The sequence below is a fragment of the Branchiostoma floridae genome, chromosome 4, assembly GCF_000003815.2.
Source record: "Branchiostoma floridae strain S238N-H82 chromosome 4, Bfl_VNyyK, whole genome shotgun sequence".
Classification (NCBI taxonomy): domain Eukaryota; kingdom Metazoa; phylum Chordata; class Leptocardii; order Amphioxiformes; family Branchiostomatidae; genus Branchiostoma; species Branchiostoma floridae.
The window spans coordinates 29,979,135-29,994,392 of NC_049982.1; the positions used below are offsets into that span (position 1 = coordinate 29,979,135).

The 15,258-nt window shown below is 41.4% G+C and overlaps 1 protein-coding gene and 1 long non-coding RNA gene across 2 annotated transcripts in view; one reads left to right on the plus strand and one right to left on the minus strand.

Moving 5' to 3' along the window:
- LOC118414804 overlaps positions 1-15,258 on the plus strand; it is a 1,072,569-nt gene that overhangs the window by 209,204 nt on the left and 848,107 nt on the right. The gene's annotated exons all lie outside the window — the stretch shown is intronic.
- Positions 12,571-15,258, minus strand: part of LOC118414876 — a 9,440-nt gene continuing 6,752 nt past the window's right edge. Inside the window, exon 3 of the long non-coding RNA XR_004831032.1 lies at positions 12,571-13,452. This is a non-coding gene — a long non-coding RNA (uncharacterized LOC118414876). The remainder of the gene's footprint in view (positions 13,453-15,258) is intronic.

Genomic DNA, 15,258 nt, shown 5'->3' on the forward strand with positions numbered 1-15,258 from the left:
ACCTCTCGTGCCATGGAGAGGTTTTGAACTGTTTATCTGAAACAGAGTCTGAACTCATCGCAAATTTCAGCGGAAAATTTTCTTCATTTCTAAACACGCACAATTTTCTAACCGCAATTTATCTGGTCTCGTGTATAATGCGGATAATCGCATGTATAATTCAAAATAATGTTTACTTTGTATGCATATATCATTATATTTATTTATTGGTTGATGCAACTTGTTACTAATATATACTTTTGATGAATGAGAGTATATTTTTATTCTTCGTCAAAAATGCTATCAAGGTGGTGCGAGGTCATTACAGGTCACTAAATGGCGCTTCCCAAGTTTGACGAAAATTCGTCTGACACTACGATGGAGTTGGAGTTCGTCAACCCAAATTGTACAAAATGAGAATAAAAGGCGAAGATATTTGATTAAAGAATATGAAACGCCGCCATGGTCCGTGTTAGATACTTGTAGGCTGTTTCGCCGTGAGCCAGGCCGGAGCTAGCCTGTTCCTCCCCAACGATCGCTCACTTCGTCGGCCGCCTACATGCATGTAGTATATCGGAATACATCACAGGTTGCAGGAACTATTTATATAGAGATTTCGGAACATAGAGATTTCGGAACATAGAGATTTCGGAACATAGAGTTTTCGGAACATAGAGATTTCGGAACATAGAGATTTCGGAACATAGAGCGGTCACCCATTCAAAGTCGTACTTGACAAAACTGATGACTAGCCCGCCGAATGTACCCAATGCAGGTGCACTCCTGTTGCCAAACCTACTTTCTAAGGAAGTTTGTGTCTTGTTGTGTCTTGCCGAACACTATGTCCGGGAGCTAGGGTGGGAACTAATTGCGGCAGATATATAGCATAAACCAATTCAAAACTAGCCTCAGTCAGTGCCAGCCTCTGTCAGTGTAGTGACCGCCGGCTCAATTGATGAGAACTGGGAGGGTCGCAAACACGGAACGTGCACTAGAGAAGACGAACTGAGACTTATGCACAAAATACTCTCAATGGCGAGACAATCACACCCACCTGTTTGAAAGTGTCCTTCACATACATGCTACTTCGATAGACCTCGCTAAACAGATCATTTTCGTCTCCCTCCGTCCTCCAATCTCTCCCACTCGTTAGCTCTATGGCACATCTTATTTTATTCATTTCTTTCTAATCCTAATGATAGCCCATTGAGTTGTTTATCACCTGATTTCCAAGGGAGCCATCGAGCCGTGGGGGTGGTCTGCGTAGGCATGTGTAGGCCTGGAAACAGCTCGGCATCTTTGCAAGAATTAGAATGCCTCGGAGCGCATGAGATGCCAGATAAGCTGTAGCACATCCGAGCCTATTGTACATACGTATAAATGTACAACCCGGATGAGATCGTCTCCGGTACACACAGTCTTGTTCATGTACGTATGTACTGAAGTAAATGATAACATTGAGATCATCTTGACATCAATCAGACAGCTGTAGAAAAAAGCCGTTCTAATTTACGATGAGTTATTATGATAGATAATATAGAATGGGTATTAACAGCTTACACCTGTTTGACCTTGTTTCCAATCAATGGCTCAGTTCGTCTTGATCATGCGACACTCCGTATGTTTAGAACAAGTGCTCTAATTTCTTATTTATCTAACTCTGCATTTGCGAATTCGCAGTAAATGTCTTGAAATGAAGTATTTCCGTCAGTTCGGTGACATGCTTTTTGTGAAAGGTGTAGTGTGCGCAGGCAGCTTTGCATTGTGTACTCAGGTTCATCATCCTCATTAGTCGGCTGCGGAGCAATTGATCACAAGTTCCGTCCGATCAAATAAAATTAAATCAGTACAGCGGCAACGGTCGTGAGCATACTCAATCTATGCAACACCTGGCGGCATTAAACTTAGCCCCAAATAAAATTCTCAATCAGCGATACTCTGCAGTATGTGTGTGTACTTTCGTGCTCGGAACTTGAGAGTTACAGAAATGGAACGCTATCTAGCTATCTAGATGCGTGACTACATAGATTTATATATTTCCTGTCCATAGTTTATTTTGGTGAGGAGGACTTCATCCTGTTCTGACTCCTGGTCAGTGTTTACGTATTACACGGTAGATTAACTCTGGGACGGGCGGACGGCGAGGCTGGTCATGATCATCCCCTGCCCCGCGGGAGGGCAGCTGGGAGAGTCTTGTGGCATAGACCACCTTGCTTTGTTGTGAAAACACATGCTAATGTTTTTCCATGTGTTAGTATGGTCAGGGAGGCTATAGCAATGTCGTCCTAAGTGCTTCGTTTGGTAAACATCACTGCCTGGCGTCGTGTTTACCACAAACAAACAAAGCGTCGGGATCGCCCCCGAACATCAACCAACACTAATCATTACACGCCAGTGTTTTAAAGCCGTAACACATGTCCAATACCAGATGACCTATATGGCAAAGTGTCTTACCAAGGCCGACGTTTAAATATCAGTTTCAGGAAGGAATTTGCTTCAAAAAGTCGCAACATAGCATCCTCGATGTTACAATAAAGTGTTGAAGGATTTAAATGACCAGGCAATACCAACATTGTAAGCGCTCGTCTACACTCTGCCGCAGTGTGTCAAAGTAAAGACATCACAAGTAAGGTTGGATGAGTTCACACGTGCGTTTAAACTCGAGTCCGTATGAGCGAGGTCCGTCTTTAATAGCCTCTGCCAGAAAGAAGACTAAGAGGCAGTCTTAGCCTTTCCAGTCCTCTACCAATAGAAATTGGAGAAGTATAAACGGATAACAATACCAGGAGTTAGCTCAAGGTCGAGAAATATGTTTGCCGCCAACTAACTCCTCTATATGTGTCAAATTCCTATTACGAGTAGGGTAACTGTGAGTCTTTGATACCATATGGAATGAATTAAGATATTCTGGCAGTAGTTGGTTAACAGACAGACTTCTAAACTGTATGCAATAGGTGTTAATTTTTTCTAGTTTCCAGAGTTCATTATTACCGATGTGAGACGCATATGAAAGATCAAGTACAATTCTAGCAGCCCGGTTGTGCAGCTTTTGTAGCTTATCTGAAAGGCATTTTCCACAGTTACCCCACACAACATCGCAGTAATCCAGTTTGGGAAGGACCATACAATTGAATAACATCTCAAAGGTACGTTTTGGCAAAACTGGGGTTAGACGCCGTAACACACAGGCCGATAAACATTTGCATAACTTATCTATATGATCTTGCCACACACGTTGTGCATGAGTCAAACACACACACACACACACACACACACACACACACACACACACACACACACACACACACACACACACACACACACACACACACACAAACTAGCATAACAAAAATGTAAGCGAAGATTAAGCCGGTAAAGTTGATGAAATTAGGCCAGTTAGGAACTGCGGTTCCGTTCAGGCCGCTCGTGGCTTGTTCGGAGGGGGGTCACTAGACGGGGCCAGGTGGGGGCAAACCACAACACCAAAAGCTCTAGAGCCACTAGTGTGGTCAGTGGCAGCGCTTAAACCCCAATGTTACAACCGCTCGAATTCAACGTAGAGCGTAATCGGTGCAATTTGCGTCGAGCGATATTGGCCCCTTTAATTTAACGTATTATGTAGAAGCTAAACGGATTGTACCGTAAAACGTAATTCATAATAACTTTTTGTAAAGCGTATCAAAATTTCATTAAACTTAACTAGTCTACCGGCAAACTTTACCGACGAAAATACAGGAAATTGCGTTTCAAAGGGTCCAGATTTCAAAATTTCGTCGGATCGGACCTTCCTTGCGATGGCTCACCCCTTCGACACTGGAAATGGTGAAAATATGTCACGGGACCGTCGCCTCCCAACTAGTAGACATTTCTACCGAATCTAGCTGAGTTAACAAGCAAAATGTGCCTCTTAAATGCAGGAAATGGCCTTTTAAAGGGTACTGGTCAAGATTTCACATTTTTTCTCTGGGAGGGCCTTGGCCTCCGGTGCTCACGACTCTCCAGCGATCGTCGCCCTCAAAAACTTTTCTCTGAAAGAAATGTCTTTACATTGAACATATAGTCTGTCAGCAAAATTTGTCCCTCAAAATGCAGGAAATGGTGTTTCAGAGGGTACAAATTTAAAAAATTTCCCATTCGTACCTTGCGACAGTTTGTGCTTTTGGCTTTCGAAATCTGAAAATGATGTTTGGGGGCGTTGCCCTCACATAACTTAAAGCTAAAACCATGTGATATTTCTAATTGAAATGCCATTCAACTTAGCTTAGTCTGTGAGCAAAATTTGCCCTTCAAAATGCAGAAAATAGCGTATCAGATAGTCAAGATTTCACAATATTCCCGGGGAAGCATGCCTTCGGACGCTCCTTGGATTGTCGCGCCTCCGCTTTCGGTGCTACAGTACAAGTGCTGAAAATTACGTCACATAAGAAATTTGCTGTCGCCGCCTCTGGCCAGCAAGACGGGCGCTTTTATATCGTCTATGTATCTTGTGATGGGAATCATAAGTTCAAGTTGTGAGATCTCCTCTTCATGTGTTCTATCGTCGACGGAGTTCAGCCAAAATACGATTAAGGCTTGCATAATGCATTTGGAAACTTCGTAATTTAGCGTAGTGCGTAATGAAGCGGCCATAATTTAGCGTATTGCGTAACCAGCCCTCCCGAATTTAGCGTAGAGCGTTGTCGGTACCCCCCTTGGGAGCCGTCTTATAATACAAGCGCTAATCCTGGTAATGAAATGTATTTGTTTCTTGTTCTAAAGTTTATGTAGTTTAGTTTATCACAAATTCTTGTTGGTGGTGACAAAACTTGACAATGGTAAACAGTATAGAAAGCGACTACTCTAGTCTAGAGCCTAACTCTAAAATGTAAATGTCCAAAGCTTATCAGAAACCACCCTCCTTCCTAATATAAGAGTGGTGAATTTGGCGATTTAGCTGCGATATCGCGACAGTTGGTCCAAATTACGATATTTTGTTACCGTGCTATTTACAGTGTCACGACAATTTGCCCAGCTTGCGATGTTTCAGTAGCATGTTTCTTGGCAACATCACGACAAGGCCTGCTGGGGGCGAGTACGAGCTTTACGGCATATATTCCTTTCCCGACATAATTTCCCGGCGTATTCCCAGTTGAAAATCACGAATCCACACACACACACCTCCTCCGGGGGCCCCATAACAACTTTCACCAATGCCCCAAGAGAGGCCGGTGAAGGAGACTACAAAAGACCGCGCTGCATCGACGGAGTTCAGGACATACATGTGCGGGGCGGGTTTCTCAAATGACCAAAAAGCCATTTATTATTTCTAATGTCCACATCGGCGCCATGTGGGGGTAGCACGACTGTATTATCAGATGTGACATGGCCACTATAGGCTTTGAAAATTGAGAGAACAAAGATAACTGCATCTGACAAAGTGCGCTTGCAACGCAGAAAATGAGAAATATGTCAAGAAAAGTGGCACGGTCTTGTGCCTTGGCCAGAAAATAATGTCTTGCAAAATTATTCACATACTATGTTACATGTGTTATCGTCGGGTAGAGGCGTAATGAATCACTGTAAATCAAAGACCATGTGGAGAATGAAAGGATCTCTGTCCGGTGATTGATGTCCAGGAATGGTCCGGATGTCTTCCGTAAAGAAGAAACACTTGTTGCATAAGGAACGGATTTTCTGTGCCAGTCCCACGTCATGACAATGCAGTTAGTATGTATAAACATGGGGGTATGTCTTTTGCTTTTCCATGAGGCGTATCTGTATCTGTATCTATATAGCCGGTATAACCGCCGTTCGGCGTAACACACCAGCTTCGCAGGCCTGCACGCCGTCAGTCACACCTAGCTTTTGCACATCTATTTGCAAGCGTTCTTTAAAACTACCTTAATGTATCCATTAAACATTACAATCCCCGCTCAATACTGTTGAACATACAACAGACCTCCTGGTGTAATGACAATAGACGATAATGAAAATACCGCCACTTCTTAAAAAAACAACAGCAGGAACCTTAACTGCGCTCCAATTCAAAGAAATGAGGCGGCGCTTGAACCCCACTGATAAACCAATCTGAAGACTCCGTACCCCTATGCTAGTGAGAATTTGGTTTTGTATGGAATGCGTAGTAGAGCCCGGATAATGAATGTCTAAGGTTTTCAAAGCAGAGAAGTTACCAGCGCACACTGTTGCGCGCATACCGGGCAATACTTCAACAGCGCCCGCCAGTCAAACAGATGTTGCAGGCATAGCTCAGTGTATATTACCGGTAACAGTGAAAATAGAGCCATAGTGTGTATGGAACGAGAATCATCATAATGGTAGCCTGGATACCATACCGCAACCGCAAAAATATCCATTATGATGATGATGATATTTTTGAGATCATAACGGATGAGTCCAAATTCAGCCTGAAAGTACATGTGCATATATTGATAGTCCTTCTACTATTATCCTAACCTTTGAGGCGCTTGGCTCCGACTGTTTTTTTTTACGTCTATAGGCATTTTTATAGAGCTTTCCATTTTGTACCGTTTGCTATATGATTCGAGGCAAGTGACATAAAGAGAAAGTTACAAAATAAAAAGCTAACGGGAGGTGCCCCAACACGGTACGCTTTTTCTTGCGCTCAAACTCATGGCGCTCCATCGCTAGTTGCCTCAGAGTGGTCAAATTTTGATGACTGAATCTTTTACACATAGATTTGAACAACATACTTGAATAAGAAATGCATTCATGTTGTTCATGAACCTTTCGCGCTGCATGTTACAAGCGGCATACACTGTGAGACAATTTCATGTATGTAACCTTCCAATTTTGTGCTACGCTGAACAGTGTGCCTAACTCGGTACGCTTTTTTTTTACATTTAGCTCTCTTCAGAAGTAAGTGGTAAATTTAAGTACACAGAAAAAAAATAATAATATGATATTTTAGCTTTCTTCTGACAGTAAAATCGTGACTGTATGTACTTCTTGTCTCACATGAGGAAGGCTGTACCTAGAACAATCCAGCTCATGTTTTTACGGGCAATGGGCTGAATGCACTGATTGTGAATGCCCGACTATAAAAACCATTACGAAAAAAAGACACCGCTAACATCAACAAAACTCGGTCTGATTATATGAAAATATCATTTACACCTCTCTATCAAGTCTTATTTTCATAGACAGCACGAATCATTTGTTACAGTCAAATAAATCTTTGGAGCGTTCTCTAGTCTGTCACCTTCACGGCCACACTCCCTTGGGAGTACAACGGTGGCAATGTTTATGTCGCTTCCTTTTGGTTGCTTTTCTACTCAACAGACATTTGAAGACCCATATTCATAGTGTTTTATGGAGCTTTATTTATGTGTATCATGGCAGTTGTGTGACTGCTTGAAAGAGTTCGTATAGTTAGCGACACGAGCCGCCAATACGCAGAGGCCGGTGACCGCAGTGATTCAGCACTGTCAACATTACTGTTAGAATTCTGTTTTTTTTAAACATGAAGTAAATATGTTAAAGTATACTTGGAATGCAAATTAAAGCTGTGTGCATGGACTTGGTTTATTTACTTTGTAATCAGCATAGTCAGTGGCAACAAACACGGTGTACTTATGGATAATAAGATCAGCAAAAAATCCGTTCCGTCTTACGACGGGAACCGTCTTAGGGCGGCCCCCGTTAAACGTCTGGTTTTGTCTTCACGCGTGAGAAGAACACGTCTTTTACGTATTATGTACAAATGTAAACATGTCACTTGTATAGATTTTTATTGAACGGACAAACGAAGGACGCCATTCTGGACAGATAATAAGAAACAAGATTCGCTTGACTTGTCAACCCAAACTGCTCACTTCAGGTCTAGGTAATGGGCATTACCGGTACCGGTGTGACGAGGGCTGACCCAGCTACTTCATAATACACTGGTACAATATTGTGGGGAAGCGTAACTCCGAGTCATTTAACCCTATTCAGACCGGGCTTTTTTGGTCATCCCTGGACCGGGGGGGGGGGGGGGGCTTTTGAGGCCCTCCACTTCTAAGTCCTTTGACTCTAAAACGACGTGCCGTAGGGCCACCAAATTTTCAGGACATAATTTCGACATAATATCTGACAACTATGTCACGTTTGACGTTACGTTGACGTAAAATGACGTCATTATGACGTCATCAATTTGATTATATTGGCCAAACCCATGAAAAAAGGGTATTCTCAGTTATGCTACAAAAATGTAACAAGTGCAGATAACAGAATAATAATGTTTGTTACGCCTTGCGTTGCCAATAGCAACATCAATGACGTCAATATGACGTCATAAAATGACGTCATGCACATCTAAGACAGGAGTTGGGCTCCGCCATATTATATCGACAACCTTGAATTTTGAAAATACCTTTTTTGCAACAAATAATCACAAAGGGCAATGGAAATAGACAAAATTCATTCATTTAGATGGTTTTTGATGAAAAAATACCTGGTAGTTACAAATTTTAAGGGATAATTAGCTTGTTATCCTTGATCTGGCCATTCGGTCCGCCATCTTGGATTTTGGGCTGATGACGTCATCAAATTAGCATAATTTATGCATATATAATAATGAAAGATATGCTAAATAATATAACATTTTATTTATGTAACAAAATCAAATGAATACAGCAAACAAATGTGAAAAATACATTGTTAGAACCAAAAATAGTGATTTTTGGCAAAACTGCCTGTCAACAAACGGTTGCCATGGCAACAAGAAAAAATGAAAAATTAGTCAAACTTTGTAAAATTGTTGCCAACAATATTTTAGGAAAACTCATCAAATTTAGTGGCTCTAGCATAAGCCGTTCTGGCGTTATAGGACATCAAAGTGAGCACGGGCCTCAAAAGCCCCCCCCCCCCGGTCTGAATAGGGTTAACTGCATTTTGTATTGTATACTTGTATCCTGCACTTGTAATACACAAATGCAGGTTTACAAGTTGTATACTTGTATATGTGCAGTCTTTTCTTCTAATGGGTGCAACTTGTAAAGGTAACTTTGCACCTGTTTTCCCCCCACCCCGGCACATTGCATTGTGGTAAATTGCCATAGAGAAAAGAAATAAAGCATCTTGCGTGTGGTTGGTATATAGAATGAATGAATGAATGAATTTTATTGCTCAACAATCGCACAGGGTACAATGTATGGCAACCAATAACAACTAATAGCTATACAGACAATAGTACTAAGAGGCTACATACAAAACAACAACAAAACATTATTGATAACAGTACAGTTATGGATGATGAATCTGGTCTCGCATTTGGAATACATTATAAAGAAACTTGCCTACGTAGACGGATATATGAGTTGAACATGAGAGCAATACATGGAAAATATCGCTTTCTGTACCATTGAGAGAGATGTGTGTTTTGGTTCTAATATTCTTAGACAATGTTTCTCTCTCTTTACTGTAGGTAGGACATTTCATAACAAAGTGGAATTCATCTTCTATATTTTCTTAGAACATGGCCACTACCCCTCAGCCAATGGGAGCCCTTCAATTACTGTGATTATATCCACATAGTGCAGAAAAAGTGTTGTACTATCCAAAAAGTGTGGGATTATGTAAAATTTGCATAAGATAAAACCACACTTTTTGGATAGTACCACACTTTTTAGATAAATCAACACTTTTTCTGCACCACTGGTCGGCTCACAGCTGTTCCCTCCAGCCAGAAAGAAACGTGTCTTTTAGACGCTCCTTGAATATGTTCCCAAAATGTTTGGCATTAACAGCGGGGTTAAGCCAAACATTTTGGAACCCATGTCGGCATAAAATGTCCTGAACGTGAGTAGCCCAGTCATGTTCTTCTTCGACTGAAGTGTCGTAAGCCTTTTTAACAATCCTATCATTTGGTAGAGTATGCAATCTTAGCCAATATTTAATCAGATGTGTTTGACTGTCAATGAATAGAGGAAATATTCCTAATTCACCTCTTACGGCGGCATTGACAGAGCTTTTCGGTACATGAAGTAAAATTTTGCAGAAATTTAAGAGAACGTATTCTAAGTCAGGTATTTCATATGAGATTTTTGGTTGTTCTATTGTTATATTCTGGTTCCTAAACAAAGTGTCTGACTGGTATATCACGTTCAGTTTGTCACTGTATTTCTTGAATCGAACAAGAATGGGACGAGTATAAATGGCGAGGCTTCTGATATATTTCCCAGACGAGAGACTCTAAGTATGTCAACTTCTGATCCCAATATCGGGCTGAGGACTGTGGTTATAGATGTTCTTGTCGTTTCATTTTGACGTTCCGGAATCCCTTTGAATATTAAATCTCTGCATTGTGCATTTATTCCAGTGAGCTCACTACAATAGAGTAGGATAGGTTTAACCAGGCTGTTAAACAGATCAATAGCTAGGGAAATCGAGGGGTTGGAATTAGATGATAAGAATGATTTCAATTTGAACGAGGCCCGTAGTGCTTTCAATCTTAACTGTTTTATGGCTCGACTAAAAGACCCTGAAGGTGTTATGTCCACTCCTAGGTAGGTATAAAAGTTGGTTATCTCTATAGTTTGACCCTGAGATGTGAAAGGTGACTGTTTGTTATTGACTGTCCGCCCATTTTTGGAAAAGATCATTACTTTTGTTTTGTTCTTATTGATGGATAATTTCCACAGAGAGCAAAATTGGTCCAGTGCACTCAAGCATTCTTTTAGGCCTGATTCTGATTTCGATACAAGTACAAGATCATCAGCCCAAAATATGCTGTTTACTGGAGTATCTTTTAAGAATAAGGAGTCACAAGATAATGGATTTAATAGGGCCGGGAAATCGTTAATATAAAGGTTAAAAAGGAGGGGACTTATGTTACAACCTTGTCTCACCCCGCAGAACGATTGGAAATATTGTGACATACCGTGTGGGGTTTTAACGCAATATTCTATATTATGATACATTGATTTTATTAGTCTAAAGAAGTTACCTCCTATCCCTAACGATAAAAGTTTATAGAATAATCCGTTTCGCCATACCGAATCAAAAGCTTTTCGGAAATCCACGAAACATGCATATAGCTTACCCCCGGGTTTGGAAGTCTGTTGGTCGATTAACGTTTTGAGGACAAAGACGTTATTGCTTGTTCTAAAATCTTTTCTAAAACCGGATTGAAAAGGTGATAGTAAATTTGAGCTTTCAAGGAAATGTTGTAAACGTTTGTTCAAGATAAAAGTAAATAATTTGCCGACACAGCTAGAAATAGCTATTCCTCTGTAGTTGCTAGGATTTGATGGTTCGCCACTTTTGTAGATTGGAACTAGAGTGCTCTGGCTCCACTGGTGGGGAAAATGTCCGGACTGTAAGAATATGTTGAACATTTTTTTGAATGGTTGTGTCAGTTGAGGTGCGCCAAATTTCAGCATTTCGTTAATTATTGAGTCTGTTCCGCTAGACTTGTTGCTTTTTAAACTAGATAGAGCGTTTTGGATTTCTTCTTCAGTAATCTCGAAGTCTAGCGGATTATCCGTTTCATGTTCAAGGGAGTTGATTATTTTATCGGTGTGTTCTTTTTCTTTTGTATCTACTGTGGTGTTTGCATTAATTGATTTAAAATGATTAAGCCATTCGCTAGTTGAAATTTGGTCCCCTGTCTCAACCTTGGTTCCATTTTCTAAGTTTCGTAGATTATTGATTTCTTTCCAGAATGATTTAGGTTCTTTCTTAGCTAATTTGGATAAGAACGTCATTTTCCCTTCATTATGTTGTTTTTTTCTCTTTTTTATCAGTTTCTTATATTCCTTCACCTTGTATACATAATTTTGCCTTTTGTCTTGTCGCCATGGAAATTTTCTAATTTCCGCGGCAAGAACTCGCATTCTTGACTTTAAATCCCGACACTGTTGGTCGTACCACGGTTTATTTGAATGTTTCTTTTTTCGCTTCAAAACTCGAATAGATTTTAGTGACAAGTCAGCTGTTATTTTGATGATGTTATTAAAGTCTTCAACAACATGTTTTGTTTGGCTGGCAGTGTAAGGTTTTGATATAAACTGTTGTATGGCATTTTTTGCTTGTAAGGAACGAAGGGCCTCCTGGAATTTTTCACAGAACAGAATCCAAAATAATAAAGGAAAATCCATTTTATTCCTTTTTTTTCGACTTGATAATCAGAAAACGCAGTGCGAAATTTTTTGAAAATCAAGCCATATTGGATTAGAATGCAACTTTTCAAGACACTCGAGTCCTGGGAATAGTGACTTGTAGGGGCGATTGCCCCGTACAAAGTCTGAATTGTCCAGTCGTGTCGTCTTGATTTCACAAAAGTGAAGGATACTTGGGGGCGATCGCCCTGCCTGTAGTCCGGGGCGATCGCCCTGTTGGTAGCTTTGGGTGGTCGCCCTGCCTGTAGTTGGGGGCGATCGCCCTGTCAGTACTTGGGGGCGATCGCCCTGCTGGTAGTTGGGGGCGATCGCCCTGTTGGTAGCTTTGGGTGGTCGCCCTGCCTGTAGTTGGGGGCAATCGCCCTGTCAGTACTTGGGGGCGATCGCCCTGCTGGTAGTTGATCTTAAATATAAATATAAATATGCAAATATAATCGGCAATCACACACACATACATACGCAAATTACGCACTCTTAGTCCATTGCAATTAGGTGTATTGATTGGCAAGGAAAAAGGCAAAACTATACAACTGAAGACGTAAAACTACTGGTTACAATACAAATGGTGCAATGTACAGAGGGGTGGACCCTTTACAGTTTATATTTAGCTTGATTATACTTGTATATATCATATGGCTAATCATCGGTTGTATTTTAGCAATGCCTTGTTGCACATTTGTCAGCAAAGTATTTCAAGCTATTCGTTTGTTACTGATAGCTCTAATTACAAGTTCTAAATCCACATGGCCCTTATCAAACGATTCAAGTTCAGCTTGTGCTCGATACAATTCGATGTGTAAACGTTTGCGGTATAAACTCAGTGGTCAAACATGGACACGAGAGAAAGAACAATCAGAGACTACTGGCAACATGTGACATCACAACTTCACTACATCTTGGATTACACATTTCAAGAATTATGGTGTTACAAATATCATATGGCAGTACCCTAGCACAATATGATTAAGCCAATGAATGTATTGTTCGTGGAAAAATGTAGTCAAACCGAAATCACATGTACTTGACGTAATATACAGGTTGTAATGTGGACGGTTTAGACAGTGTGCGAGAATGGGGCATCAGTCGCAGTGGGGAGGATTCAAAGCGTGTAGGTGACGTGTTGGAGAATCTTGCTGCACGGGGTCTCGGTCCATGAAAAAGGTTCCAATTCCTTTTGAACGGCACTCAAGACGGCACATCGTCAGCGAACGCACGTTTTGATCGAATAGCATCTCTGATGCGACCCACTGGAAGATCACAGTTCTCCTCTTAGTTTGACGTGAAAGTTTGACAGTTGCAAGCGCCTCCGCAGTCACATGTCTCCTCGCCATGAAGAGACGAATCACCTGTTGTTCTGAAAATTGAAGAACGGATTTAGGGTTTAGCGCTTATACACTAGCTACGTACGACTGAAAACTTTGGAAACAGTTGCAGTGATCACTCAATTACACACATATACGTAGATTATGTGCACAAAGCCATTGCAACATAATGCATTATAAATTAAAGTGGATATAAGGAATCAGGTAGGCGATATTATGTATGGAAAAGGAATGAAAGGTATATTTTGTAACTGACAATAAATTTGAACTATCCGACTTAAGCTGTGTAAGGCTATAGCTAGTTTCAAAGGATGTTCGAAACTGAGCGGCTGAATTTCGGCACAACAACGATCTGTTGAGGAACCGTGGGCGCTAGTTTGTGGGACTAAGATATAAGGACAATGCCAATATCACGCAAAATACATTATCCAGTTTTAATTCTCTGACAATGCTTAGGTTGTCTTTAGGTACTTGAGTAATTGTTTATGATCCTGATGCGGAAACAATGACCCCATGAATTAGTTCGCAGTAAGTGAAATGAAGTACTTGGTGAAAGTGAGCCGTTTTCAATGCGTGCTAATGAGGGGGGCGTGAGGGCACGCGCCAACACCACGGGGTCCGCACTTCAGTACAGCCAAGGAAATTATCGTCAGTTATCTGCTACGGGTTACTCTTACGTGAAAACTGGCTGGGATGTAGTCTCCAAGCAGACCCTACGGTGCCTTAGAAATAGTATCAAAGCTGGCAAGTCACCGGTGCCAGTTTGACTCCTTTAGCCGGCTATCTCCCTTTGGCCGGCTATACTCCTTTGGCAGCCTTGATACAATCTCTGCTTGGAGACTAGCTGGGATGATAGATTTACAACCTTTCCGAGCCAGAATCTGAGACAAACGCGGCGAGCCGCGCCAGTTCACAGCGGGGGCTTTCCCCAGAGATCGCTGGAATAGACGAAGACAAGTATCGACTAGGTCAGTAGGTGCGTTGTACACACACAACGCTTTATATTGTCTGGTTGTTGTGTATATGTATATTTTGCAATAAAAAGTGTGCTTAACTAAACACCTCCTGTGTCAGGTTTTCTTGTTTGCAACTTGGCATCTTTACTGATCGTATTCACTTGGGTTTTTGAAATTCGCTGTGGCCAATGAAACTCCTCTGCCGACTAAACTTCTTCCCCAGCCTTATGATGCTATCTTATGCCCCCATAAGATCTGCTTGGAGATTAGCGCTGTCTATCGTTCTGGCATGCTGGGCGTGACAGCACGCGCCAACACCAGGGTATCCGCACTTCACTACTCTCTAAGCAGAGGTTAGGCTCCGGTTGTTGTTGTTTTATTAAAGTTTTTTAGTCGTTGTTATGGGGCTTTCTATTTTGTAATGCGTCTTGTATTGATTAAAAATCAATAGGGGTTAATGGTTAACAATTGTCAGTCAGTCAGTCTAGTCAATTGTACATGTGTACAAAAATAAAGCCTGAATAATTGACTGATTGGGAGGTGTCAGTGCGGGCTGTAGTAATGAGGATTTCACGATGTGGTTAGCTCTCGGTCCCCTGTGGTTCTGCGGTAACCCAACCCGGGTCTCCACGGGGACAGTGTACATACAGACAGGACGGGGTGCCGTGTACACGCCGGTAAATATCCGGGGAAACTTACGGTGCCAACCTCGACACTAGTGCTATCCCGCCTAGATGCACCTGAAAACCCGGTAAACGTCTGGCAAAATCTATGGGAATAGGAGAAGATAGTGATAAAAATTAGCCTAAACATCACCCCCAAACCGGCTGTTTTTTTTAAAGGATTTTTTTAGTCGTTTCTATCGGGCTTTCTATGTTTTAC